The 25,191-nt window shown below is 38.3% G+C and overlaps 1 protein-coding gene across 1 annotated transcript in view; it reads left to right on the forward strand.

Annotated features, from left to right (window-relative positions):
- Window positions 1–387: 387 nt before the first annotated feature.
- Window positions 388–25,191, forward strand: part of TBL1XR1 (TBL1X/Y related 1) — a 206,060-nt gene continuing 181,256 nt past the window's right edge. Inside the window, exon 1 of the mRNA XM_063306430.1 lies at window positions 388–858. The gene's annotated coding sequence lies outside the window, so the exon portion shown is untranslated. The remainder of the gene's footprint in view (window positions 859–25,191) is intronic.

A 25,191-nucleotide genomic window follows, 5' to 3' on the forward strand; every position in this document is an offset into this window, starting at 1 on the left:
GAGGCGCAGCGAAAGACGCTCCCCGCCCCCCTTGCTGGAAGGAGCTCCCCTCCCCCATTTGCAGGGCTTGCATTTCAGCGCCGGCCTAAATAAAGCCTATTTTTGCACGGCTCCACTTTTTGGTTGGTTTGTGAGCCCAGATGTGTTTCTGCGCCCTGCCTCCACCCTCCTCTTTTGAATCCGATCTGGTTTGTTTTTGCAGGAAGTAGGCGAAAGAAGGCAAGCAAGCAAGCAAGCAAGGAGGCCTGCCGGCCTGCCTTCTCTTGGCGCGCGCGCGTATGTGTGCGTGTGTGTGTTGTGTGCAAGAGCGCCTCTCTTTCTCTCTGCTCATTTCTGTATGGCTGGCCACCTCTCTCTCCCCAGTTGCTGAGCGCCGTTGGCTGCTCAGAGCGGTTTTGGCTCCTTCCCTTAGTAACAGCTTTTACATTCTGCCTCAATTCCTCTTCAATCGAAATCACACACACACACACGCTCACACATAAACGCACACGCAAACCATTACTTTTTTTTTTTACTGCCTCCTCCTTCCTGGGGACTTAATCTATAATTTTCCCCCACCCCCTCTCGCTTCCCATCCCCCTCCAGCAGCACCATCACGCACACCTCACCCAGACTTGGGTCATAATTGAATACATTGCATTCCCCCCCCTCCCGGTGGCTACTTGAAGTCTTTTTTTTTCCTTCCCCCTTTGGGCTGCACCCGCAATTGCAAACCCATATATTATACCTCTTAGAGAAGGAGGAAGCTGCATGAAATATAGCTCTATGTGTGTGAGCGTGGGGGGCTTTTTCCTCCTCTTTTGCCTCCATTGCAAAAGGAGGGGGGGCGGAGAGCCATACTAAGCCATCAATTGCAAGGTAAGAAACAAGAGTGTCCCCCCCCACCCGCCTTCCTTATGTGTTTGTCTTGTCCCTTTGCGTAGTTAATTATCTAGCTGCAGCTAGGAAATCTTTCAGGCGCCCATGAAGTATATTTTAAGGGGTTATTACGCGGGGGGGGCAGGGAGGGCGTTGGTGGAAAGGGAATTGAGAGCTGGGGGAGGTTGGGCTGGGGGAGGGGCGCCTGTGTTTGTAGATAGTTGGAGGAAGCAACGCGGGGGAGGGGCAGAAGTGTAACAAGCATTGCCCCCCCCCTTTGGGAAGGCAGTGTCTTTTAACTTTAATCTTTTTCGATCTCTTCTTTTTTCATCTTTCCGGAGGTGTTTTCAACCCCCACCCCCTGCTGCTGACCTTTTAATTTTTTTTAAAAAAAATTGGTGGTGGGGGGAAAGTGTTGATTCATCGCGTTTTTGGAAAGTGGTGGTGGGGGGAGGAGAAGCATTTGCACTAATAAATGCAACCCAGCAGCCATTATGAGGCAAGCTGGCTTGATTGCCTATTTTTAGACGATTTGGGGCAGAGAGGAGTTTTATTTGCATCGGCGGATATATACAGTGTTCTCTTGCTGGAAGGAAACACACGGAGAGGTGTCTGTAAAAGACCCAAGTTCGGAAGTGTGCGTTTGTGTGTGTGCGCGCAGGGTTGTTGTTGTTTTTCCAAAAAGGGAAAGGTCAGTAGAATATTTTTTTTTCTATTATTTTTTTTAAAGGGTGGGGGGAAAGAAAGTTTTGTTTGATGAGGTTTGCGTCCTAAATGTCTGTTTGCAAGGAGCGTGGGGGAGGGTAAGAAATGTGGCTGAGTGAACTCACACGGGAGGGGGATGGGGAAGGGTTATCGGTGGCCTTTGCTGTGTCTTTACAAAATAATGAAAAGGGCTTTTGATGGCTTCTTCCACTCGTTTTAAAATCTAGGCTGTTAGGTCTTCTGGGATTATTATTATTATTATTATTATTATTATTATTATTATTATTTGCTTTTGTGGACGCAGCGTTGGAAACTGGAGCGGAAAGGTCTTGTAAAAACTGCTCAAGGGGCAGAGTTGTTAACCATTCTAATAAGCCAAGTTCTGGAGCGAACTTTGGTCTTCGGGAAAACAATTGTACAAAATTCACGAGTTACACGTCTATAAGGCCCAGTTTTGAAATCAGGGCGGCTTTGCCCCTTTCTTGTCCACGTGTAAAAAGTCTCAAGATAATATCAGTGGACGGTGAATTTTTTTTCTTTTTAAATGGTGTGCTTTGAAAGTGGAGGATCTACTTGCAGTACAGAACGATGTGGTTAATCATCTACCTGCAATGGTAAACGTAATTCACTTTATTATCCTTTTGCGATGTTGGAGGAAAAGGAGGCAGATTATCCAATGGCTGGAGTGAAATGAGGGGAAAAGGCAAAGTAGAAAACAATGCAGCTGTGGATTTTCTGGAGCATGGAAGTTTTAAAAACAAACACTAAACTTTGCTTGGTGTACAGTGGTTGAAGAAAACGTCTTCAAAGGGTGTCCCTGAATTGCCTTGGGGTTTCTGAGCCCCGCATGTGCTTCACTTCCTTCCTTCCTTCTCTCTTTTAATTTGCTGTTGATGTAAAGGAAGTTGCATTTCGTTTATATAAGGCATTATAGAAATCTCATTTTCTGTCAGTCTGGGATTTGGGGGGTGAGTGGGAAGAAGCTATTCTAACCTCAATAGTTTAGGGTTTCTTTTTCAGTCAGACTTACCTAAACAGAACTTCAGTTTTGATTCATGAACAGTTATATCAGGGACTACCACAAAGCTCATGGTATGTAATCTGTCCTGGTTTTGTATCACAGTTCTGTCTTACTTATTTACCACCTGAATGCAATATTTCTTTTCCCCCGTCCTAAAAGCACATTTCATTCAAAAACTTGGGGAAAATGTTGGGGACTTGGAGTAGGCCTCAACCTGGAGGCCTTGTGGGTAGTTTTGTTGGAGGCTGTCCTTGCAAGGCCTGAGTACCAAGCTTCACCAGAATGTGGCTTCCTGGATTAACCCAGTTTCCTCAGATTGCATGGCACACTGAACCACAAATAGAAATTATACGTTATACTAGGCCAAAATGTAGGTGGGTCGTGCGTGGTTCCATGGAGAGTCAAAACCTACCCTTAAATTTTCACCTATATAAAACTGTTGCTCATTTTGTCCCTTTGTTGTGGGAATCAAGAAAACCAAGAAAACAGCAAAAGTTTTTTCCTTCTAAATATGGAAATGATTGAGAAGGAAAGATTTAACTGAACCTGCATGGATGGATGGCATGTTGGTGTTTAGACCATTATATTCTCACTGTGCCTTATAGACTTTGCTATTTCTTTAAAAATTGTAGTTGGACTGGACTTTATGTGGCCATAGTGACCTGGTTCATCTATGGCTGCTAAACCATGTTTGGTTAAACCATGTTTTGGCCTGAAACTCAGTTTTCTGGCTTCCTTTAACACGTTCAACCGTAACACACATGTTTTCTAGATCACAAACAACCAAAACCAAATCATAGACATAGGAATTAGTGTCATGGGTGAACCTAAGCATTGATGTTTCTATTGGTTTTCTTTGTAATTCAATTTATTCTCCAGTGGAAACAAATCCACTTAGAAGCCTTGATTTTTCATTCAGGAAAAAATAAAGATTGGTGGTCATGAGTTTTCCTTCATAGGTACTGCTTATTGGCTAGTGGCAAATCATAGGTACTGTAACTGTTTTATTTCACATTTGAAAAAACTGAGGAACTGTATATATGTATTTATTTCATGGTTATGACATGCATGGAGACCTTGATGGGTTCTTAATGGTAGTACATTTATGAAGGGAAAAAAAAGGAATTCTTCCCACAATTTATAATTAACTTGCACATTTGACAACCACAAAATGTGTTGTCAACCACTATCTTTATTGTGTATTAACCCACAGATATGGGAGCTCTTTACCCATAGAACAATGCTAAACAGCTGGAGAATAGTTTTTTGGTACATAATCATGAACAGAGATGACTGATTATGGGCTTTTCTTTATATATTTGTGATTTTCACACCTATGCTTCAGTAGGTGCAGTTGTGATTCCTGTAAAACTTGTTGCTGAGGGATGGAAGGGTTTGAATAGCTTTAAGAAATAATTGACTCAGCTCATGGGGGATGTCTGTCGATAACTATAAGCCGTGAGAGCTAAATATAGCTTTTCTTATGCGTCTCAAGTGTTCTGAGTTACAACTTTCATAATTTATGGATAGTGTGGCCATTGGTTGGGTTGGGTGGAGACTAAAGGAATTATAGCCCAGCATTTAACAAAGAACTAGATAGGAACAGGTTGGTTAAATCATATTTCTTGTAGAGAACTAGAATGTGTTTGAGAGTAGTACTGTCCTCAGAGGGAGTCAAAACATACAAGATGGTGGTCCTGGTATTATGAATGAAGCCTTCTCCTTTGTGTATGTGACAGCAACTTGCATAAAAGGGGGAATTTTGATTGCGATGCTGCAACTGTAATCTTTCCTGTTTTGACATATACATCCCAGCATGCTGCTCTTAGGAGATATACTACAGGAAATGCTTTATATAGTCAGGAGCATCTGCATACCTATGTCCAACCAGTTTTGGAAACAGAATGACTGTTCACCTAGTAAGATCACATACAGATCTAGCAGATGCCTTTGTATAGTACTCTAAGTTTGGCTTGTTTGTTTTGGTAGCTCAATGTATTCTGTAGCTTCAGTTTATTCAGTTAATAATAATAGTTGAGGCTATACTGTAGCATGAACCCAGAAAATGAGTTGATTCAGTTAACTGGGTTACGTACTGTGTGAACACAGACAAGGTGGTTTTTATTGTGATGTAAAGGTACAATAGAAAAAAAATTGCTTACTGTGTTCATAGGCTTCCTTTTAAAAAGAAGCTTATAACAAGTTTAAAATATAAAATAGGGAAAAAAATAACAAAAGGCTTCCCTGTGCAAGACGTTATACTGAGAATAGAGCTGGAGTTAATTATTTATTGGATTTATATCCCACCTATCCACCAAAGGAAACTAATGCTTGACTTGTATTTTGGGTTCACACACTGTGATAACATATGGCTTGTTGAGTGGTCTTCTATATTATACAAAGCTGTAAATCATGGTTTCTAAATGACAGTCATTGAGTTCCCATAGCATAGTCTGTATTTGCATGGCATGCTAAAAATCTTGGTTAACAAGTGTGCGCCTGGTCCCGTTTTACTTTTTCCCAAGTATGCAGCAGCTTAACAAATAGATTGGCCACCATTTTGGGGAAATTGTGATTATGCATTAACTATATTGTAGATTATAAATTCTGGTTTCTGGAAACCTGAAATGCTAGCTGTTTGGAATTTGGAGCTCAAAGTTATTCCTAAAGCTTTGCTAAAGAGGCATGTGTTAAAAGGATAACAGGCCCTCATTTGTTAACTGACTTTTTGAAGCTTAGTTTGTCATCTTAACATGACAAGAGTGGGTACAAACACTGCCCTAGTCTTATGGCATGGCATGTGTGAACTGTTGTCGCATGAATTAAGTTGTCGCTTAATCTGCAGACCATAGTTTAGCCTGATGTGTGAACTCATCCCCAGTCAAAGCAAAGCAAAACTTCTCTTTGGCTTTTATTTTATCCAGGTTTATTCCCCCTTACTTAAGGTTTCAAGGACCATTCAACATGTCTTTGCTTCATAGCCCCTAAATTTGTGTGCTTCCTCCTCCGTGCTACCAACTGAACACAAGTTAGAGAGATGTAAGGCTACATCTATAAAAGGGGAATTCACACAGATGCTTTACCAAGCAGGGAATGCCAGGGCTGATATCCCACATGATAATTGGGAGCACCTGGGATACATTTACCACTTCCTTCTAAAGGGTAGGTGGAGGTAAGGAAACTATTAATAGGCTTGTTTTGATAGCTGTTTGATTCAAAGTGTCTTCATTCCCAACCGAATGCTTGTAACTAAAAAGGTAAGTACCTGTCAGAGGAAAGTTAGCTTGAACACCAGGTGAACCTTGCTGCTTACATGACTTGCTTCAGCCCCTTGTTATTTGAAATAAGAGGAGTTGTTTGAGAAGCCAGTAGTTTCTTTCATGTTGCAGTAGCAATGAATGCTTGTTTGGTTCTCTGAAATGCTAAAGTGATGATATAAATGCAAATACAAAGTATTTTAGAATTTAGCTTCTGGGCTGTAGGAATTCCTGTAATTTTCCCTCAAGCGATAATTAAGGAAACTCATAGAAAATACTGCTTGGTTCATGTATTATGTCAAGCCAAAATGTGGGTGTCTTGGTTTTGGCCTAACATATGGTATGAACCCAGTCAGGATGGCCTGCAAGCTTTTATAGCAGAGAAAAAGAGGATTTCAATTGCATTTCCCAGGGTAGCTTGCAAAAAATATTTTAGCTTTATGGCTGAACCCAGCTTGCAAAAAATATTTTAGCCTTATATCTGAACCTAGGCTCAAGATAAACAATGATGTGCTTAAGCAAATCGTATCTTGGCAGGCTGTGTGGATTATCACTCTGACTCATTTAGACTAATGCTAAGCCATTGTTTGGCTGAGTCACAGGTGGCACATTCACATAACATGCAGAGCGTAAGTGGTGTCCTATAACCATGTTTAGGTTCACAACAATTTAAGTCAAATGGAAGTGGTTTTGGTTGGGGATTTTTAATGTATTAATATATTAGTTACAATTACAGATGGTCTTCATTTAGTGATTGCTTTGTTTATCAACTGTTCGCAGTTACTGCAGTGATGAAAAAATAACTTTGACCGGTCCTTGCATTTATGACCTTCGTAAGTCTGTAAAGCAAAGAAAAGCTGAAGTAAGATTGTAATCACAGTTGCGGTTTCACTTAACAACTGCTACACTTAATGACCAAGTTGCTGGTCCCAGTTGTGGTTGCTAAACGAGGACTACCTGTAAGGTGGACATTTTGTGTTTATCTATGCTTATTGACTATTGGGAGATTATGGTGGGTTGCCAGTTAAACCAAGTCAGTCTGCATTTTGGCTTACTTTTTAATAAATTCTCATTAGCTTGCAAAGAAAACCCCAAAGAGCATCCAGGCTTGGAAAAAAAAAAGTCTAAATTTGTGCAGAATCCTTACCTTGACGTATTATTTTACATTAAAAAAAAAAATGGAATTAAGCCTATGTTGGCACTGCATTTTGCTGTTCATTTGTTATCAGAGTAGTTGCAGGGAATATATAAACACACAGCTATTTTGCTGCCCTGTTTTGAAATAAGGGCAGGGCCTTTTCAGTAAAGGCGCTACAATTATAGAAAAAACATTGCACTGTTTCCTCCATTTAGGAAGCTAAATATAATGATTTAATAGTTAAAACTTTATTTCAGTCTAATTAATGTGTGCAATTGTTTTTTTTTTTTTGAAAATTTAATCTTCCCCAGTATTTGGCTACTTAGAAAAAGGTAATTCATAAATAAAACAAGTAACAGAATAAATTTAATGGTGTGCATGATACAAAATATATTTTGGCATCTGCAGTGAATAATCCTGTCTATGCAAGTAGTGGAATGTGTTTCTAAATTTTAGCCTTCCTCCCTCCTGAAATTTAATAAGGAATTTTAATTCATTTTTGTCCCACCTTTTCCATGAATTAAATGCAAAGTGGCACAGTAAGAGCACATTTTTTTTAAAAAAATGATACTTTAACATTTCCAGAAAGAACAGGCATGAAAGAAGACTCAATTAACATATTTGCAGAAAAATTATATCTTTACCAGGTATCAGCTGTAGATTAGAAGCACAAATGTGCAATTTCTAAGTGTAGAATCTCTTTTAAACTAGCAAATTTACTGGCATCTTCACTAGTTTACTGCATATGATTTTTTTGGGAAAAGTGTGACACGGTCTTTATATTTTCAAAGCTATGCAGAAAAAGTGGTTTTAAAACTAAGGGTGAAAAATGTTGAGGTGTAACAGAACTTTGGTCTGTAGGTTATAGCAGTTACAGATATTAGAAGTTGGAATACAACTTTATTTAGCCTACCATTTTTCCTGCTTACTATAAGGATTTGTGGTGCATCACAGATCAGCCTTGCATAGATTCCTCTGCTCAGTATTCCATGCAATAGTAGATTGAGAGCCAGGATCTGTATTGTGGTTTGTACCTGAAGACTATTTGAAACTGGAACAGTGCTTAGAATCTGTGTAATAAATAACTAAACTGTGACTTGATTTTCCCATTGTATTAAGCCATGGTTTAATAAATAGGCCATGATTATCTAGGATAAAATAATACACTAAGCTATACTCTAGTTTGCACACCATCATATCTGGATTTTAGCACAAATGCTAAACCAACAGGCCATGTCATGGTTTTGTGCAATAAGTGGTCAGGATTAAATTGTGACTAGAATTTTTGGGACCTTTTATATTATGTAAAACATACTTTCTATTTCTGAAATATGGGACTTCTCTTGACAGGAAAAAAAAGTCTGTTTCAGCAGAATTTAAAGCTGACCGTGCTGTTCTGGTGTCTTCTTTCTCAATCCATCTCAGCAATGAATAACTTTATTTTACTTAAAGTATTTACACCTTATCTAGTTAATTTTCTAATCTCAAAACTTCTAAAACATTAAGCACATAAGCCTTTCATGAGATTTTTACTTGATCCATTTCATTCTTCCCTTTATTTGGCAAGATTCAGCATTTTAATTTCTAGGCTTCTCTCTTGAAGGAAATTTGTGTTTTCTCAAACCAAGGGCAGAGAGGTGACCAGTGGCATAACTGTGTTAATGGAGGAGAAGAATGCAATGGAAGGTCCAAAAAATTGATTGATTGGTTGGAGTTTGTGAAATTAAGTAATTGTTGCCTGCATGACCATTGTGTAACTGTATGTTTTATGTATCCACAACAAACAGTTTATTGCTTTGTTTTTATTAGTATCCTGGATGTTTACTGAAAGTATTACGTGACTTGAATCAGCAGATCCAATTCTACAAAAGAATTTATTTTGATTTTACATCAGGAAGAGCTGTTCTGAGCAGAGTTCCTTGTTGGGCAAAGTTCTCTTTACTTTAAAAGTTTTTTGAGTTTTTTTTTTTTTTTTCAGGACCTAGAGGATCCTTATCTTGAATGCTTCCATTGCTCCCTTGTGCCTGATCATTATTATTTAGCTACTTTGAAGGCTTCTGGAAACCAGTGAGCATTGATTTGGAGAAACACGATGACCTGATGTTTGAAAAATGAGGCTTGGCAGTACAGTTAGTCCCCAAACCTATTCCATATACATAGTCAATTTTTTACGGTTAGGTAAGGATTGATATAACTGTTCTACTTGTTCTTTGAAATAATTGTGAACTGAACTGAGGAAGTTGAGATTAAGTCATCTTTTCTGTTCTCTAGAAATCTTAGAACATTACTCTTGTGTGCTGAAATAGAGTACAAATGATGTAAATTCATTTAGCATAGTCTTTGTTTTATGCTTTTATGTAGCCTGATATAATGAACATAATTAAAAAAAATCTTCATATGCACTACCTTGAACATCCTGGAGAGGGAGGATATTTATACATTTATACAGATTTTACTTTAGTGTTATTTAGGGTCAGGAATATAGGATAAGTATTTTTTGTTCTTGTACACAAGTTCTAACCGGTGTTCAGGAGAAAAAAATATATAGAAAAGGGGTTGTATCATAGGATTAAATATACTTCCTTTGAATTCACATTTCCTGAGATCTTCCTGTAGGTCTACATTTTGGTTTATCTTGTAAGCCAGCGAATATGATTACATTGGGAAAAATGCAGCTTCCCTTGATTGGACCCAGAAATTCAGTTCAGTATCTTGCAAAACTTACGCAGATTGGAGCAAAATGAAAAACAAAAGTTTAAGCTTCAAATATAAATTAATGGGGTCTGAATATGCAAAGATTAACTAGGGAGGGCATAATAGGACCAAAATGGATAGTTAAAATATTCACCCATTGTTAAAATACTAACCTGTTGTGCAATACAAGGAAGGAAAAACCTGACTCCATGCTGGAATCATCCGACAAGAACTAAATGCTGTGTACATTTTTGCCCACTGCACTTCTAATACAGATTGTGTAGAAGTTAGTTAAATGTGGACATCAAAGAGGTATACAGTATAACGTGATTAATCCCATAGAAAAATAAATTTGTTTTTATTTATTGAAGCTAATCGCAGTAGATCTGGGGAAGAAAATCAGAAGAAAATTATTTAGAGAACTCAGTTACCTAGAAATTTGCTGCCAGTAGATCTGATGATGGCCACCAATCTTCAGAGGAGATTGGCAAATTCATGGAGGATGGGATATCAATAACGTTTAGTTACAACAGCTGTTTCATACCTTTGGAATTGCAGGCAGCATACCTTAAATATACCTTCTTAGGAATCGACAAAGAGGACCATCTTTATGTTTGTTCCTGGATTTACTCGGCCAGCCACTGTGTGCTGCAGAATGCTGGTTTAGATGCACTATCTGCATGATTCAGCAGACTTGTTTGTTTCTTGATAACATTGGCTTTTAATATTGTTAAGTTGTGTATCTGATACTCCATATGCCTGACATCCAATTGGATTTGAGGTTCTTGCTGTTGGCCTTTTGTAATGCTGGATAAATATTAAATATAGATATTGTCATAACCATGAAAACTGGTTTATTTTTGATTAATCTAATAGAGCATACAATTGAATGAAAAGGTATCTGTTTAGATTCTAATAAAATGCTAGTCTAATAAACATACATTTGAAGAGAATCCAGAGTACTGGTGATTGGTATGTTAGCTTAAACCTTTGGGAGGAAGAGCAGTAGAAGAATATAAATTAATGATCTAGCATTTTTTCTTCACTTTTTTTACCTCCAACCTCTACTCTGAACTTCAGTTAACAGTTTATAGCAGCCTCTGTTTTTGTGTGAGAGAGGCTTAGTTTATTTTTATTTCTTCCAGAACGTTCTGTTTAACACTGGTCGGTGACCTCACCTCTTTTGTCAGTGTTGGACATTATTCCTTTGTGAGACTAAGATAGGAACAAATAAAAAGGATGAGTCTTTCCTGCTGTTTCACTTACTTTGTCACCGCAGTGAGCTTTGAATGCTTTCTTTCAAGAACTATCTAAAAGTAGAAATTACTGTATACCGTATGGGGAAATGTATGCAGTATCTTCTGTTATTTTGCACAGACCCAACAGATGTATTTATTTAGATTTTTTGTGGGCTTCATCCCTCTGGCTTGTGGCAGATTGGAACTCAAGTCACCAGCAGCCAGACCAAATAAACAGCTAATATTTTATACCTTCTCTGTGCAATTGATGATCCAACACATCAAATTCAATCCTCTAATCACAGTCCACTAACAAACCAAGGTTAAAAGCAGTTAACCTGAGGCCTTGAGTGTGCGGATGGTCCCGTCTCTTGGCTGTATTAACATCCATGCATTGCTCACTTGGCAGCCATGTATATTTATTTTGTATTTATTTTATATTTTAACTTTTAATTGTAATTGTTTTAATTGTTTTATAGTTTTATTGTTGTAAGCCACCCAGAGTCACTTGCTGAGATGGGCGGCCATAGAAATCAAATAAATAAATAAATAAAGTTTAGTGTGATATATGACTGTTGCTACTAAGCCCAAAAGATACTTGGTTTAGCATATTGTGTAAGCCCAGATAAAGTGCCATTACTTGACAGATGTCGGAAGGCTTGTCCAATATACCGAGCTACACAAGCCACAACACATTTTAGCATACAGTAGTGTACTAGTTGAGCTTGTTATTTGGGGGGTTATATTCCAGTGTCCAGCTGTGAATAGCTAACTTCAAATAATGAAATCTTGAACCTACGGGGGTTAGAGGAATTAGCTTCTGGAATATTAGCAAATAACTGAAAAATCACCTCAAATTCAAGGAAAATGTTAGCCATCTCAGATATTCTCCTCTCACACGCTTTTTTGTTCAAAATAAATATGCAAAAGGCTGCATTTGGTTGGGGAATTCTGGGGTGGGGTGAAGAGCTGGATGTGTACTTCTGTGCAGATGCAAAATGACTGATGGGTCAGGACCACAAGCCAACTACCATGGACTAGCGCACTAAGTTAATGTGGATAACATGTTCTGGTTTATATTAACCACAGATATGCCAAACCATAGACAACTTGTATTGTGCAAATATAGGCTGTGTGGTTAGTTAATGGTTTATGTATTATGGAGAATCCAGGTAACGAATAATTACAGAAAATATGATTTATTCAGTCCTGGAGAGCATGTCCTGAAAACAGCTCTCTTCTGTGATTGGATTTTTGTTTTATTTATGTATTTGGGTTACTTAAGTGTGAATAATAAAGAAGAAAGAGGGTCATGAATGAACAGGCACTGAAGGAATTTGGATTGAATATAAAAGTGACCAGTACAGAAGAAGTTCATTGACATGTTTGCCCATCTAGAGCAAATGAACGAGGCTTGAATGGCAAAACAAATATTGAGGAAAGGGAGACAGTCAAGAAAGTCTCAAAGACAAGGGAGAAGTTTAAAGAAAAAGGCAATTTGTGAAGTGTGTAGATGTGGCAGTTTGCAAGCATAGAAAATTACGGAGAAGCATAGTGAATGGTTCTGGTGTAAAATAGGTATTACTATAGTTCATTTTCTTATCTTACATCATGCCTTTAATTTCTTCGGGGTACTATTTCATACTCCTTTTAAACACATTGCACAGGGTTGTTTACCATGAAAATGAATAATATGGTAATGTATATTTATTGCTACAACTCTTGGAAATTGGTGCTGTTAAATGTGGCCAGGGCACAGTTGATATCTGATAGCCTATGATTGTCTTTCTCGATGCTTTGCTCCAAAGCTCATTCAAAACTCTCAAAGCTAAGTTGAGCAAAAAGATCCTGCTTAATTTCTAAAATTAAAATTCTTAATTTCTAAAAGATGTTCTGGTTCTGGATTTTCTCATGAGGATAGCTTTAGAGTTGTAGGTCGACCTGCTTTCCTGATAGCCCCCAGGAGAAATTTTCATTGACCTGAGAAAGGTAATCAAACATTACTCCTTGCTATTTCACTTCTGTTCCTTTTTCTTGACTTCTAGCTCGTATAGGGCTATTGCTTGTTGGCTGCAAAAATCCAGATGACCACTAGAATGGAGCAAAGAGCTAGAAGTTTTTGTTTTCTTGCTAGTAGTTTATTTGGAATTTTGCAGTCCAGATATAATACCTTGAGGTTTTATCTCTTGACTGATTTAGTACTTAAAGCACTACCATGTTTTGAGTATTAATTGGGATGAATTGTTTCAGAAGAGACACTTCTAAAAATCCAAGTACAAATAGAATAAATGTTCACTGAACCCTTTTGGAGATTGGTAATTTGAGTTTGTCAAAGGTGTACATATCCTCAGACACTTCTTGTAGAAAGCAATCTCTACTGATTGTTTGGCCAAAGTTTTTTTTTTTATTCCTGAGCAACATTCTCACATAGTCCAAATTGGGACTGATCACTTTTTGTAACATAGCTAGATTTCTTGGGTGATTCTAAATTACCATTGTCTCAAGCAATGCTTTGGTGGTACTGTTCGGTTGGCCTGGATAATATCAATTTGATATCTCCCTCCCATATTTTTTTTTACAGTTTGGATGCTCCCTTCTGTAACAGCTAAAACTTCTATGCTCTGTGCAAAGCATCCAGTAGTAATTGGAGTGGCATCGTGATTTTCAGCAACATCCTGTTGCTAATTATAATTTATTGTTGGAGGATGTAAGAGTTGGAGCCAGGTAATGAAATTGGTGATAAACTTTAAGAGATAGTTCACAAGGATTAAATAGATGCATCTTTCCAGGAAAAAAAAATAGTTTTGTTAAACGTTTTTCATACTAGAAAGAAGCATTCTTCTGACTCATGTATCTTGTTGAAGACAGCATGGGAAGTAACCGCTCCCAGCACAGTGGGATGTGAGCAGTTGGAACAAATGGGGAATGATTAAGTTCTGAGATAGGTAAACAGAAGCAGAGTAATTTCTGTGGATATAAGATACGTGTAGAATGTAATGCTATTACAAGAAAAAGTGTGAACAGGTTCCCCCCCAAAAAGAAAAAAATCTGCTTTGATCCAAGACAAATATTAATGCATTTTGTAGATGCTTTGTAGAATCCCAGACATGCTGGCTGGGGAATTCTGGGAGTTGAAGTCCACACGTCTTAAAGTTGCCAAGGTTGAGAAACACTGCTCTAGACCAGCCTTTCTCATCCCTTTGACCCTGGAGGAACCCTTCAAATATTTTTCAGGCCTCAGGAAACTCCTGTACATCCAGGCTCAAATATAGGCCAGAGGTTACAAAATTACCTTCGTTTCATGTGTGGGCCTGTATATATGCGTTAACAGTGTTCTTAAACTAAAAATAAAGAACGAAACTTATCTCTTTAATGTGAAGCTGCCCGAATTTGAAATATTTTTTCAATAAATCATGATCTCCCAGAGAACCCCTGGTGACCTCTCGCGGAACCCTAGGGTTCCACGGAATCCTGGTTGAGACACCCTGCTCTAGAGAATAGAAGTTCTTTATGTGTAAATATATTTCTAAAAGTAAGTTTTAAATTCCTGATGCAGAGAAGTCTGTGTTGAAGAATGAAGTCCAAAGTCTGCAAAAAGGTTAGGTTATAATTCAGGGTTAACATATTGCATATTTATTGATATTATATATTTATTGATATTATTGACCCAAATCAATTCACCGCAGGATGAAGGCCTCTTCATTGAAGGTTATACAGTAGACTATAGTCTACCCTGGTCCATTGATAAAGGAATGCCTTTCAACTTCCCAGTGTAAGACTAAGAGGGAGTGATTGGTTCAAATTTACCTAAACAACTTCTGTGTCTAAGAGGACAGGAACCTGGGACTCTTCACTCCTGATATAGCACCACAACTACTAGACCATAATGGTTTTGGCTTTTTATTATTAATATTCATATATGGATTCGGGGAATAATAATTTCTAACAATACTGTAGTGGAGAATATTGGTGAAACAGAGTTACAACAGATTTTGTGAAAGCTTTTTATCTTTTGAATATACTTGGTACAAATATGAATAATTTATAATATATGGAAGGGAGCCATTACTTACTGTGCACTTACTTTGGATCCTTTAGAACAGAGGAAGCTGTTTGCCTTATCCTTTATTGGGTTGCTTTCTTGTGTTACTACATTTTTTTTTCCAAATAGTTGAGCTTGTGATTTGCTACTTGCTTAGGATAACCTAACACCTGACCTCAAGTGGGCAGATCAGAATTTACAATTTTAAGGGTAGAGGGAGACGGCTGTTGCTCTCATCTCTTGTATGATGACATTCAAGATTTAGTTCATTGATTACTGGTAGAAAACTGAAGGGAACTGATGATAAAAGTGTGGGCAAAGATGTGTCTATGGGGGAGGGGATAATTAACATTGGGTGTGATAATTTTAGTTATTTGGATCTGAAGTGCAATGGGTTCTTCAAATCTGGTGTGGATGTGTTTGCTGTATATGTCAGTGTCTCCTTAAAGAAGCCACAGCCTTCTTGAGCATCTTAACTGAAATGTGCACTTTCCTGGGACTGTGCAGGTGATGTTGAAGCCCAGGAAAAGATATGGCTTGCTTAAAGTTCTACAGGAAGTATTGTATGCATGGTAATGCCAGACTCAAAGCACCTTTATCACTTTGGGTCCAAATACTGCAATGTAGACATCAGATGTCAGAATTAAACATGTGGTCTTTGAGGTAGAAGCAGAGAACAAGCTTAGAATTGGTATTGCCAAAGTTGCATTATTGCTGTAATTTATTAGTAGCATACATGAACTGTGTGCGGTATCCCAGCCTGAATCAATGGCCTCTTCAGAAAGGCTTAGGAAGAATTCTGTCTGAAAATCTGGAGACAGACATCAGTGTTACGATTAGTAAATTAGATAGTAAGGTTATGCATGACCTTCAGGTTTGTGTGGGAGCTCAAAGATAGGGAGCACCTATCTTTAACTCCTTCAAGTAGCCAAGCAACCCTGGGAAAAGATGCCTTTAAGTTTAGTTATATTTGCATACTTGCACACACTTTTCTGCCATTGCATCTGAAGTGCTTGCGCGCAGCCCTATTAACTGGATCAATAATCTGATTCTATATAATGCATCTTCCTCAGTTTCTGCAGTTGCCTTCAGATAGCAGATCCTGAAAATGTTAGAAGTCCATCATCATGGCTCCTTGAGATTCTAAGCCATAGCTTTCCACGTGCTAACTTTAGATGTTTTTTTGACCGGATAAGCCAGGCTTTGTACCTTGAACTTGACACATCCAAAGTATGTGTTTCCTCCCCCCAAGGAGAGTTGTGACATTTCTCTGTCGATGTCTATGTGGTGGTGGTGGGGGACATTGGTGTTATGTGGCTGCTTAGTGCTTGTGACTTATTTTTCACTCTATCAGTTATCAAAACAGGGCTTTTTTGAAAATAGCACCTTTTTATTTGGAAAATGTGATAGACGCTTATAGTACCCAGTGCTCGGTTACTGCACTTTATGATCTTTGATGAATTTATATTCTAACGTAAATCTTTCCAGGAAGTTATGCTTGTAAAAGAATACCCCACAGCTCTGTGGCTTGACATTTTGCATTTAATCTGTTATTATTTTTCTCCCTCTTCCATTTTGCAGCTGAGTGAACATGGCTGTAATAGATGTTTAACAGAAGTAAGTTTTGTGGTCCCTTTCTAAGCAAAAATGGTTTTACTCTCCTACGTTTATGAAAAGAAGACGAAGTGAAAAAAGCATTCATAAACTGCAAAAGATCTGTTGGCCAGTTTGTAGTGATACAGGCGAGGGGAACATTACTGTAAGTTGTAGAGGTGAGTTAGTTGTACGTGTTCTTACGTGTAATGAAAATACATGCTGGGAAAGGAGGTGGCTGTAGAAAACTGGCTGGCAAGGGAATGTTTAATGGTTCCCCTGCCTCTCACTTTAAATGCCTTATTCAAGAGTTTTATTTCAGTTAACTAGAGTTTTATTATTTGAATTATACTGGGGTTTCTGAAGTTGTACGGTAGACCTTTTAAACTACATTACACAGATAGGGACTTGCATTTGACATTACAGTTGTTTCCGCAATACATGCTAAAGCTGAATTTAAATCATTGCCTGCTTTTTAAGTATCTTTTATCTTTCTTCAAGGAATCTAAGGGGGTATGCATGGTAGTTGTGAGAAGTTACAGTATTTTCACCTCATAACCTTCTGGGTTGAATTGGGTTGAGTGATCTGACTGGAGATAACATGCTGTGTCAGAAATGGCTTAATGCAATGTGTGTACTCAGCTGTTGTGATTTGTAGACCATGGGTCATGGTTCAATGTGTTGTGAAAACTCAGAGAAATATACCTTATCAGTAAATAATGGATAAGTAAATTGAACCAGGCCAGAATGTGTGTAATCAAGTTCACCTTCTCTTGAGCATATAGTTGAATACCTGTCTCTTCCAAAGGTCAATAATGTTAATCATTTCAACACACTGGATACCTTGAATTATATATTCATGCTGCATTGAAACTTTTCATATTTTCACTTGAATCTTTGGCGGGCATTAAGTAATAGTTTCATTTGATTGTGTGCTGTCAAGTCAGTATTGTACCCTTGGCAACCACGTAGATTGATTTTCTCCAGGAAGATCTGTCCCCAACCTGGTTCTTCAGGTTTTCTAGTGCTGCATCCATGCCACTGTAATAGAGTCCATCTACCTTGTTGCTGGTCATCCTTTTCTCTTTCCTTCCACTTTCTCAGGATTGTTTTATAGTGTATTTTATATTGGAATTTTATAATATATTTTTTGTTTTATATTGTAAACCGCCCAGAATCCCTCTGGTTGGAGGAGATGGGCGGTGACAAATTTGATAACTAAATAAATAAATAAAATAAATTACGGACTTCTCAAGAGAGCTGGGTCTTTGCATAATAATATGTCTAAATTATGATAATTTGATCCTGGTCATTTGTGCCTCAAAAGAGAACTCTGGGTTGATTTGTTCGTTGATCTGTTTGTTTTCTTGGCTGTCCATCATATTCTTAGGTGTCCTCTCTAACGCTAAAGTTCAAAAGTGTCAATACTCTTTCTATCCTGCTTCTTCTAGGTCCAACTTTCTCTTCCATAGAGTGTCGCGGGGAATACCGTTCCTTGCACTATTCTAATCCATGTAGGTATAGACAGCATCTGAATATCTTTCCTGAGGCTCTCATGACTTTATGAAATACATTGTCAAATACAAATTTGTGGCATATTTTTTGACTGCTAGTTGCTTTACTGTTGATAATTGATCCTAAAAGGCAAATACTATCCACTACTACAGTATTGCAATTTTCAGTTCTAAGGCTGGTTGCTGTACCTGTTGTCATGAGTTTGGTAGTCTTTATAGGTAGTCCTTGCTTACCAACGGTAATTGGGACTGGGAACTCTGTCATAAGTGACATGGTCGTAAGGTACAACATCACATGACCGCGCCGACTTACGATGGCAGTTCTGGCAGACCCAGTTGTTGTTAAGTGAATCCTGTGTGGTTGCAGTGTCCGGCAGTGACATGATCACCACTTGCAACCTCCTCCCAGCTTCCCCATTGACTTCGCTTGTCGGAAGCTGTCAGTGAAGGTCACAAATGACAATCATGTCACCGCAGAACACTGTGATGTAATTGCAAGCTGGTTGCTGGGTGCCTAAATTGCAATCATGTGATCACAAGGGTGCTGTGATGGCTGCAACTACAAGGACCGGTCATAAATACTTAGCACTGTCGTAACTGAACAGTCACTGAAATAGTGACATTAAACAAGGACTGCCTGTGTATTTGTTCTTAGCCCTGATTTTTTTTACTGTGGTTCTTGACTTTCATTACTGTAGCTTACAGTTCATTTGCATTTTCAGTTGTTTGTGGTGTTTCTTCCTCCAATTTTCAGATTGGTGCTTCTTCCCCCAACGTTAAAACCACACCAAATTTCAAATCTAGGGTCCCTCGGTCCTTATTCAACGTTGTACGAGTAAGGGAGAATATACAGTTTTGTGTCACCCCTTTGCTGAACTGGAGTCTGTTTCATGTTTTGTCCAGACTGTGTCTTCCTGGCCTGTGTATCCATTTTGTATGAGGACAATGGGATTCCCATTTTTCTAAGCACATTGCACTGTTTGACATGATCGACACAATTGAAAGCCCTTCTGTAATCAATGAAGCACTTACTAATTTCTGCCTTGGTATCTTCGGCTTTCTCAATTATCCAGCATGCATCAGCAATAACGCCTTGTGTTCCTCGGCCTTCTCTAAAGCCAGCTTGAACATTGGCATCTCCATCTCCACATAGGGTTCTAATCTGCATTGGATGATACTAAGCATCACTTTGCTAGCAAGTGACATTAAGGATATTGTACAATAATTTGCATGCTCTGCTAAGTTTCCTTTCTTTGTTGTTGGTATGTAGGTTGATCTCTTTCAATGTGTTGGCCACTGTGGTGTTCTACAGACTTGCTGGCATAGTTTGATTAGGATCTTTACAGACTCTTCTTCAGATGTTTGCCATATTCCTGTGGCCCTCTGACTTGGCAATGACCAGAGAGTGTAGAGTATCATCTTCTAGTACTAGAAGTACTTGTAAGTAAAGAACATCATCTAAGCTAATTTGGATATCTCTACTATACAGAAGTTATGTATATTCCTTCCATCTTTGATCTTCGAATCACTATCTGTCCATTGGTGTCCGTTAGCATGTTAGTTTCAGGTTGGAACCACCTTCTGAATTCAGAGATCTTTTGGACTTTCCTTGTTTTTCCAGGTCTGTTTCCCTCTTTAATGTATTTACGGATGTTGTTGTAATACTACTTTTTATCTCATCTAACAGCTCTCTGAAATTCTTTGTAAAGTTCCTTCCTGAGAACTTTGTCTTTCTTGGCTTTGGTTTGTCTTCTCTCGGCAATTTCCACAGTTTGTTTTGACATCCATCTTGCTTTCCTCTCTTTCTTGATCTTTTCACATTCATCTGTAACAACTTTTTCAATTTCATTGCACAGTTCTTCTTGTTCCCTATCCAAACGAATAATACAGTCTGTTTGTTTTCTGTGTAGTCCATCTGGTGATACCTATGTATATAGGTATTGCTTTGGTTGTTTGAAGACTGATAGCAGTGAAGAAATCATTACATTGGTAGAGATTGATAAGTTGTTCTCCTGATCCATTTCAGCTTCCTAGGCCACACAGTCCAACTACAGTTTCCTCAATATTTCCACCTGTAGAATTCTAGTTTCCAGCCATAAGGTGCATCTTGCTGCATATTTTGTCAATTCCCATGTGAACTTGACAACAGACTTTATGGACCGCCTCCTTCTGCATTAGTGCTTCTGTGTTTTTTATTTTTATGTTTCTTACTTTTTAAAATTTTTACTGAGTAGTAAAAAGTATCCCGGTTTGTTTCAGTTAACTGGTACCTAAGATGTCAATGTGTGTGGTCAGTTCATTTCACTTTTCACTGTGTTGAGCTTTCCACATACATGCTTCTTACATACCATGTTCCCAATGTATTTCTGTCTTTGCGACTTTGGATTTCCTTTCCTTGCATGGCAATATCAGCAAGTAGACATCCTGAAGGCTTTAATCTGGCCACATCACAAGCACCATTAGTACTCTGAAAGATCCCCAGCTCTTGGTAAAGCAACAATTTAGTGATAGCGATTTTCTTACTATAATGGAACTTGTCTTGTTTGTCGACAAGCGTGTGCATGTGTAATATTAAACTTCTTGAGTTCGACCAAAGTTTAGAGAACCCTCTTCATTAAAGAATACTCACACAGGAAACCTGGGCTCTTCCAGTGCTTCGGATTATATTGCCTAACACAGTCACAGGTGATGTTGGACATGAAATTATTTCACCTGATAGATGCTGATGAAGGGTAATGGGTACCTAGTTCAGTGACTGGCAGCCCACATTTTTTTTATACGGATTTCACTAACTTTCAAGCAAAGAAAAAAGCTACAGAAAAACAAAAACCTACAAAGAAAAAACTAAAAAAGTATAGAAACACAAACAATTTTTCAAAATTACAAAAAGAGGTAACTCAACTTTTAACAGGAAGAATATACAACCATTTTCCGTAATCAATCCCTCACTCTATATTAAACCAAAATCACATTATTTCTATAAATTTTCCATTGGCACATATAAAGATCACTAAACACAGTTGCTTCCTCCTTTTATATTAAAATAAAAGAAAAAAAATATAGACTACGTAATCAACTTCCCCCCAAGAGATAGCATTTATTTATTTCCTTCCTACTACTATTCTATGCATATCTGTCTACTATAATAAAAATCAAACTAAAAAACATATAAATTGTCTGCCATTGTACTTGATAATAAGACAGTTTGTGACCATAAATCATATTGACCCCAAAACCAGACATTTATTTTTTTTCTTATACCATAACAATCTTAATCGAAATCGTTAAGAATAAATGAAATCAGCCAAACCCTAAAAGCAATCCAGATAAATATTCTTAAACCCTTATCCCACTTCAAAATAAACAAGAGCATTTACATTTCCTCACAATACACACACAGCTTTTTTCTTTTAAAAAATCAAACTGCCCAACTGCCCCCTCAAAAACTCTGACTTCTCTTCAGGAGACCTCCCATACATAATAACCCCTTCTTTTCCAAGGCGTTCCATCAGAAGCTCAATTTCACTTATGGCTTGGAACTCAATCTCTCCCTTGGATTTCTCTATCTGGACTAACCGATCTTCATCCAGCATTTCAACAGGAATCCTGATCTCACTCTTAGAGACATTTCTGCTGCTGTTAAAGTCTTCAGTTTTATCCACGACATTCCCAACCAGATGACACATTTTAGACCTCATATTTTCCACAGTGTCCTGAATGCCTTGCATAAAAACTTGGTAGGAATCGGAGAGAATCTGTTTAAAATCTTGGTGGAAGTCAGAAAAAGACTGTTTAAAATCCTCCATGTTTCACGCAGTAGTTTATGGTGCCCCCTAAGAGCTTAACCGGTGAAAGTCGAAGGTATGAGAGAATTCCAGAATGTGTTTACATAGGCGAAAGTGAGATATGCGGATAGTTCCCCAGGGAAAGTAGAAGCAGAAAACTGAAAGTTTGAAACAGCCGATTCAGCATGTATGAGAATGCTAATATCTTCAAATTTCTTACAAAAATAATAACAAGGAGACATTTACTTACTCCCAATCCCCCTCAATATTTGGAGGGAAAACAAAGTCTAAAACTGAAAAAGAATTAAAAAAAATAATCCCAGAAATAGTGATAAGCACCAAGAGAGCCCGCTTCTCCTGTGGAAAGCCTCTCTTAAGGTACACATACTTAAAAGAGATATAAATTGGGTGATCTCGAAATGGGGTGGCCGGTCTTTGTGTCCCTTTAAGGCTACAGCGCAGCTTGGAAATTGTGATATCCCAGCCTCCTGGCCGCTCTTACCAATAGAATGCGAAATGCTATTTGCAATCTTCTGGCTGCAAGCAGCTGTCCAGAGGACAGATGGGCTGATTCCAGATGTTTTCCTTTTTCTGGAATAACACTCGTGGGCTTCAGGAAAAACCTGCCTGTGCCCCAAAAAACTGCCGTGTTCTCAGTTCTGCCTGCTGAGTGTGCGGGCACAGCTGTTCAGTCTGCCATGTCCCCAAAGGAAGTTCAGCAGCCTGTAGTTATTATGACCCAAAATATTTGTGTAGTCCCAGAAGTTGGAAACCCTTTAAATTCCCTACCCATTTTTTATGGCTATTTCACTCAGATCAGGAGGTAGATCTATAATTTCCTACAGTGTCTTATTTTTCCTGGCTTAAATTCTGTTGTCTACACTTGCTTTTTTTTTTTTTTTTTAAAGAAAAAGCTTGAAAATTTGTATGTATTTGTGTGTTTGAACTCAGCATCTTAAAATTCAGAAAAATGTAGATATTGGTATTGTGCCTTTGTGTCTATGTCCTGAAAATACAAATTTTTCTGTACTCTGGAGTACAGAATTTCATGCTTCTCAAAATGATCCCTTGCCCTGGTACCTAGGCCGTGATGCTGTTTGCTTGCTTAAGTGTCTTGCAGACTGCCATATCTTGGGAGCCAAAAACAAAACCAAGCAGAACAATATCCGTCTCATTTCAGTTGTGATCCTTTCCCATTATAAAGTTTATGGAAAATTAATTTCAGCATGTCAGCAGGCCTTCATAATGCTTAGCCTGAAGAGCTGGATGGTTTGACTTTTGTTTTCTGTGAAAGTAAATCTGCATGTAGAGGGATCACACTAGATCAAGAGAGAGTGATTTTTTTTTTCAAAACAGTAAAAAACCTGGCTTAAATTATTCATGATTTTTATCCACCCTGATGGTCATGTAAAATTTCATGTAGAGAATGGCTGCAGGGTGAATTGATTTTAAATCAAGGCCCATTTTTCTCTCTCGTAATTTGTATATTTTCTGAGCAAGCATGCATGCTAATGGGATGCTATAGCAATTAAAACATATGCATTAGCGATTAAATAGCCCTTATTCTCCCCAGGAGCATATTCTGAAATGTCTGACTGAGAGGTGTAAAATGTCCAAAATTTGAGGCCCTTGAAAATGAGGTATGATGTGTGTTAGAAAAAATTGAAATAGGTGCAATAGGTGTACAAATTCTACTGTAATATAATTTATATGTTCATGTTGCTTCACTGCTTATCAATAAGTTTTAGGATCCAATTCCAAGTGCTGGTTTTGACTAATAAAGCCTGATGTGACTTGACTTCATGATACATCGGGGATTGTCATCTCCAAGATGAATTTGCTTGGCCTTTGTGTACCTGTATGGGCTGAAGGTTTACTCTCTGTGATGGCCCATACCTTAAACCATGGGGAGCTGTCTCTTGCATCCTTCCTGCTGTTATTTTGCAAGGTTGCAAAGACTGTATTATTTAGTTGGGCATTTGGCAGATGATTTCTACATATTTGGTGACTTGTTATGGAATGGCTGCCATATTATTGTTTCTTATTATAGAGATTTGAAATGAATTGATTTCTGTCACTTTAATTTTACTGTGAGCTGCCTGAAGCTGGGAGTTTATATAAGGATTAATAAATAAAAAGTAAATTGCCCTGTTGGCAAATTTGTGAAATGTAAACAGCAATCCTGCTTATATTTATGGAGAAGTAAGAGCTATTATAAGGACGCGGTGTTGTTGCGGGTTAAACTGCTGAGCTGCTGAGCTTGCTGATCAGAAGGTCGACAGTTCGAATCCACGTGACGGGGTGAGCTCCTGTTGCTAGTCCCAGCTCCTGCCAACCTAGCAGTTCGAAAACATGCACATGTGAGTAGATCAATAGGTACCGCTTCGGCGGGCACGTAACGGCATTCCGTGTAGACATGCCGGCCACATGACCACGGAGGAAGTGTCTATGGGCAAATGCCGGCTCTTCGGCTTTGAAACGGAGATGAGCACCGCCCCCTAGAGTCGGACACGACTGGACTTAATGTCAAGGGAAACCTTTACCTTTACCTAGGAGCTATTATAGTGTAGTTTACTCCCCGGTAAGCATGTAACACATTATAAGCACACACACAAATAACCGTTTTACAAATAACTACCGTTGAGTGTCTGTGTATAAGATTGTAGCATTGTAGCGGAGTTTTACTCCGTGAGGTGGTATGGTACAATGGACGCTATTTGTTGAGGCATGCTGGTGGAAGTGGGGTGTCTTCATCAGAAGTTCCTAATGATTACACCGATGCAATTGAAACTGATACCAGCAGTTTGTGATCAGAACAGGTGAGCAAAAATCGTATGAAAATTCTTTGCCCCTTTTCTTTCCCGCTCCTATGTTGTTAATGGGGACGCACAATGAGTATTCATATATTTTGCATATTGAAAAGTCCAATGAGACAATTCCCGTAGATGGGTGTGATTGAAGTAAGAGACCCTGTTGCTCCTACCTCAGTCCCATACAAGATTGCTCTTCTGTTTGGGCAAACAAGAACACAATTAGCCACTCTGCAAACTTGTTCAAAAGCTATTAGAAGAAGCTAGTAATCATCATGAATATCTAGGCTACCTTGTTTTTGAAGATAACAGCAACTTCTTGGTCAATTTCTCCTAAATGGATTCCTCCAGATGTGAAGGGGCTACAGTACTAGAAATTGTAGTCTATACATGTCCGGCATGAAATATTATTATCTAATTCAGTAGATGATGGTTTATTGACTTGTTCATGCTACACACTTTGAATAAAATCCATTCTAAAAAACACCTCATTTAAAAAAAAAAAAAAGCTCTAAACCCAGGGATCTTTCTAGGTG

This window comes from Candoia aspera, chromosome 6, assembly GCF_035149785.1.
Source record: "Candoia aspera isolate rCanAsp1 chromosome 6, rCanAsp1.hap2, whole genome shotgun sequence".
NCBI classification, from domain to species: Eukaryota; Metazoa; Chordata; class Lepidosauria; order Squamata; family Boidae; genus Candoia; species Candoia aspera.